The sequence below is a fragment of the Zingiber officinale genome, chromosome 2B (genome assembly GCF_018446385.1).
Source record: "Zingiber officinale cultivar Zhangliang chromosome 2B, Zo_v1.1, whole genome shotgun sequence".
Lineage (NCBI taxonomy): Eukaryota > Viridiplantae > Streptophyta > Magnoliopsida > Zingiberales > Zingiberaceae > Zingiber > Zingiber officinale.
The window spans coordinates 131798846-131804977 of NC_055989.1; positions in this window are offsets into that span (position 1 = coordinate 131798846).

Below are 6132 nucleotides of genomic sequence, written 5' to 3' on the forward strand. Positions count from 1 at the left end.
AAATTGTTAGACCAATTAAATAATTAAAAATTTAGATATGAATATTTTTGAATATAGATATGGAAGGAATGTGATAAAATTCTATTTAATGTGATAAAATTCTATCTGTATAAATTTATTAAAATAATTTATTTATTTTAAAAGAAACTATAAATATTAATAGGATGATGAATAGGATATAAATACATGATCCTCGATAAATGTAGGGATCCGATTAATATAGAAATAAGTAGGGAGACCAATATAATAAATAGCAATGAATACGAAAAATATAAATTCGATTCAAATTCGACACATTCTCCTCCCTAGTTTGAAAATTTTTGAATCACTCTAAATTAAAATCAAAATGTAATATATATATATATATATATAAGAGACATTTTGAGAATGCAATTTCGATTTGTGTATTATGAAAATTTAGGTAATGAGAAATTCTAAAACTTACTTGAGCATCTAAGCTGAAAAATCGACAACATTGTTGGAAATATGCCCATAAACGGATATTTATTATTAATTATCGAATTAAATAAAAGAAATATTTATTTTATTATTTGATTGTTTTATGCTTATTTATATAAAAATGAATATCTATATAAAATCTATAATATATTGTTGTAACTATGATTTTAACATATAAGATTGTTATATACAAGAGGATTAGAATCATAGATAATATATTTAAAATGTCCATGATTGATTAAAGTATGAATTTTTAATCGATAATCATGAATGCAGTTTGTTGACATTATGAATATGATAGTCTTATCCGAATAGTCAATGTAATGACACTAAGCAGAAGCATTTTATATAATATAATTATATAGGACAAGGACTAGATATGATTTAAATATCTATGTTTAAGTACCGTTACAAAGACTCGAATCAACATCGCTAAGGTGATCATATGTAGATCAATCTAAATCCTGAGTAGTCATAGACTCCTTGTTTGTATTAACATGTCTCTTGATTTGTTTGTTAAAATCTATTTTAAATAATAGGCGTAATACTTACATTTTGGAGACTCAATTATACATTCAACTGAGAATCTGATTTATAGATACATAATCCGTAACTTCCGAAAGGATGCTAAAATGGTTCTCTCGATTCTAGCACTGAATAGTTTGAGTGCTTTAATTCATAATTAGATTATGAATTAACTATTCACTAGTGAATCAATGGTACTTAAGGTTTTAGATACAAACAGAGAGGTAAAATTGTAATTTCACCCAGCTCTATTTGTGAACCATGAATGGAGGGTTGATCGACATGTAATGATTATATCAATGTATTGTTCAAATATTTTGAGTAAATATGTTCCATAATTTTTAAGAGTGCAATTCCTGATTTTAGTGGAATAATCTTGGAGTTAATAAATTAGATAATTAATTAAAGAGCTTTAATTAATTTTATCTAAATTTATTGAAGCTTGAAATTACGGGTCCATGATTCCTAAACCATTTTCGTATAATCATGATGGATACTCTTAAATAATTAATTTGATTAATTATTTATTCTCACAAAATTTATTAACTAATAAAATTGTTTACTATTTTAACTAAAGGGAATATTATATTTGTAATTTGATTATAAATAAAATATAAAAGAAAGAAATCAAATATTTAGATATTCTATTTGTAATTTGATTACAAATAAAATATAAAAGAGAGAAATTAAATATTTGGATATTTTATTTGTAATTTGATTACAAATGAAATAAATAAAATATGAAAGAGAGAAATCAAATATTTGGTAATATTATAAATATTATTACAAAATTTATAACACAGGTAAATAGGGATTTTCTGGTCCGTAATTTGCGGACCAGGGGATGGTCCACTGTATAAGGACCATTGATTTGGATGGAGCCCACCTTTAAGTTGGTAGGGTCCATCCAAATCAAGGGTCTACAATAATGGGCCATCTCTTGGTCCGTAAATTGCGAACCAGAGATCTGTCCTCCGTTTTTTCTCTCCCACTTTATAATAAACATTCCCCTCTTTTTCTCACATTTTTATATACACGTTCCTTTCTTTCTATGCTATATAATACATGTCTCTCTAAAGATAAGAGAATTTATGGTGAAAAATTCTATAGTTGATTTTTGTGAGAAAAATTAGGAGAGTTAGCCCATACTTGTGTCCATCAGTTGATTCGAAGAATTGGTAAGGAAGATCTTGATGTTGAAAGAACTCCGGTGATGTGCCAATTTTAGACATTAACTAAAGATAATGATTCTAATTTTTTTTTAGAGAATTGTAAATAAAATATTATAATATTTGTATCTTAAATTATATAAGAAAAATTATAAAAGTTCTTATAATTAAACAAGAGCATTTCTTTGGTTAAACAAAATTAATTTTTATGAAAAAAATTTAAATGTCGTTTAATCTATTTTTCACTAACTTTCGCTGTGTATTGAACAATTAAAAACCAACAAACATTCCATAGGAATCCCACTGTGCGACGAAGTCAAAAATGTACAAGACCACTTTAATGTTTGAAAAACAAGTATCATTCCTTTCGTATCTCGAAGTAACCCAAATACGACGCGGGAATTGGATAGATCCGGTATACATACTCAGATTTGACAATTAGTCCTCTGTTAAACTTTAGGCTCTAGTGACTTGATTTTTTTTCTATGCTTATTGTGTAAAAAAGGATGGATTATATTATTTTCTCTTATTTAATTTTAAAAAGTAAAAATAGTATTTTTGTTCACCTAATGGATAATAGATTTATAAATTCATCAATAAATAGTTTTTTTTATCATTTTTATTTCAGTTGACATTGGATAGAAAATAATTTTCTCCTTCAACGTTTAAGGTGCACAACTATTTCTCGTAGTCGCAACTGACCTAATTTGACCGGGATTGACGGTCTGCGCGACGCCCTCTTCTTGCCGACGAACCGGCGCGCATCAAGGAGGAGGCAGCCCAATGAGTGCGAGCGACCTTGGAGATCGCTCGCAGGGCTAGTGACGGGGCCGATGACCTCGAAGGTTGTTCACATGGCCTTGTGAGGGCGAGTGCTTGCAACCTCGGACGGGAGGCATTCTGTCGGAGAACGAGTGGCTATGGAAGATGACCAGCTAGGAGGCGTTCCTTCGCCGATGCTTCATGAAGATGAGTGACCAACTCCGCTGCCAGCCAACCATGAACTTGAGACCTCGGAGGTCACTCGCAATAGGAGAAAAGCTCACAATTCTCTTTTATTTTTATTTTTAATTTTTATTTTCTTTCCATCTCTCTTCCTTCCTTCTTCCATGCAATTTTTTCTTCTCTTTTTTTTTTCTTACCATTATATATTTTTTCTGTTCTCTTTCCTTTCTCCTACCATTCTCTATATGATTTTTTTCCACCGTCAATTCCTTGCCTTCCCTTATCCACTTTCTAAGTAAACATACACTACAAGAAAAAACACACCTAATAGTGACAGAATTAGCGACCAAAACAACATTTCCGTTGCTAAAATTTTTGTATTCACCTGACATGAAGTGCTAAATCCTAATATCCATCATTTTCGTGATGGATTAATGACTGAATAATTAATTAGTCTCTAAAATTGAGGTAGTAGGGGTTCTCATGTGCTAGATTTCGTCTCTACGCATGATCTCTTCCCTGTTCTGAAGATTTGATTGTTCCAATGATCTCTCCTCTGGCTTCTCCTCTTGCCATAGCTTTGAGAAGTGTTGTAGCTGGCACTGCTTGACCGCAGTTAGCAAAATAGGATCGGGTTTGGCAGCCGCGACCGACATTGCTTGGTTGCGACCGATAGAGCAATGCCAGTGTATTTAAGTGGCATTACCTCCCGTGATTCGTTTGTTAGTTAATTTTTCATATTTAGATTATTGATAGTATTTATACATGCTAATGCTCAATATTTATCCATATTGATATTATATTATTGATGACTTGTATATCTGCTAATAACTTGGGATGATATCATATTTGCGTAATTCGATAACTTGATAGATAACTTCGATAATCTCCCCGAGCTAATTGTTGTTTTGTCTGTTCGACTTGCCTTCATCATTTTACAAGATATTATGATTTTTGACATTTACGTTAGAAGAGCATGCTTTGTTTTATAAAACCTAAATGATTTAAATATAATCATGCTTAGTTTGACATGATTAACCATGTTGGAAAATTTATCCTCATTAGGATAAAATATATGTTGGTAATTTTGAGAGCATGAAACAACAATTAAATAAAGTGAAATAATGCGGTAATTATAATTACTTACAGTGATCTCCTGAAATCGCAACTGAAGACCCGCCAGAGACGTCGCTACTTCTGTCGCCGAGAAGATCATCACACGGAACCTTCTCGAACTCTTCCACGAACCAAATCCCAGCCTCTGGGTGTTCCCTCTGCTCGCCGATCTCCTCGCAAAGCTCTTTGATCACTTCCATAGCGCTCGCTCGCTCTCCACCCCCGATCACGATTGCTCTTGGACGCCATCTTATATAGCTAGCAAAACATCGGTTACCAACCGATGCTTTGATGGCTAGCTTTCAATGGAGGAAGATGAAGGATCGACACCCCTTCATCTTCCCGACGTTGCAACTGATGCAACGTCTAACATCTCCCACTCGTCCAAGTCAATCCATATGGTCACATAGACCATGTCAGTCACATAGACTACAAGGTGATCATGTCACGAAGACTAGAGCAAAATTAGTCACAAATACTAAATAAGTCACGTAGACTTTATGAGGATCAAGTCACGAAGACTAGAGCAAAATTTAGTCACAAAGACCAAATAAGTCACGAAGACTTTATGAGGATCAAGTCACGAAGACCAGAGCAAAATATAGTCACAAAGACCAAATAAGTCATGTAGACTTTATGAGGATCCAGTCACGAAGACCAGAGCAGAATTTAGTCACAAGGACCAAATAAGAACATCCATTCCATATATTAGGGAAAATGGTTCGTGCGACAGCAAGCACAGTGAGCATTCAATTGCTAAGAAGATTGTCATACCTTACTTAGCTGCTCCATAGAACAAATCAGAGACATAAATGTCCATAGAATGAATCAAAGACATAAATGACTTGCTTTTAGCTCAGATTAAATTATTTACATTATCATGAATATCTCTAATCCCTCATATTGACTATATGTCAAGAGCATGTTCAATATCTCCAATCAAACAAATTATTCACAATTACATTTTATATATTGAACTAAAAATGTAACCGGTACCAGTGAATAAATGTCACAGATGTAAATCAATCTTAACCTTCCTTTTTAGTTAGAATCCATTCATTCTAATCAGTCGCTTTCCTAGTTATGCTCCATAGACCGAATCATTCATAGCCAATAGGAAACATGCTAAAGTAGCAGACACTAATCAAAACTTCAAGTAGACAGCTAAATAGTCACTTAGGGGTAAAATTGAGATTAACTTATAATCTCTAGGGTCTCACATAGTAGAGAAGTAGGGATTCATTCTCCTACTACTCTTCTTGTCGCTATAGCACATGTGGTATGAATCACATGCTACGATGTTATTCTCTTTTCCAAAAAAAAGAGCGCATGTTTTTCCCAAAATTTAACATCGTACAGATTTCGATCTAGATATTCCCAATGTCTAATCCTGAATTCAACATATGAATTCTAATCTGACCTCAAGCAGATTCAGTAAATGGTGGGTGCATTTACTTCAATCATTACACAAATGATCTCATCTTGACATAAATCAAGGCGACATTAACTTATAGGTATGTCTCTATTCACAGCTACATAAGCTGTCTCATAAGCAACGGTCTTACCCTTATTTGTACTTAACAAATAGAGATGATTGTCCATATGAGTGGACCAATCTCAATCTGCCAACATGCTTATCGAGACTTTTATTAAAATGTAACTAAGACATATACACTGAATAGATCATGACATTTTTCATTTATCAAAATGTCTTTACAATTGTTACATTCTTTGAAGTCCCAAAGACTTCACATGCCCATGAAATGACTCTTTAGTCAATGACTTAGTAAAAGGATCAGCAAGCATATTCCGTGTAGGAATGTACTCAAGAATAATTTTTTTCTTGTCAACAATATCCCTTACAAAATTATACTTAATTTCTATATGCTTGCCTTTGCTGTGGTTGTCACGCCTCGGA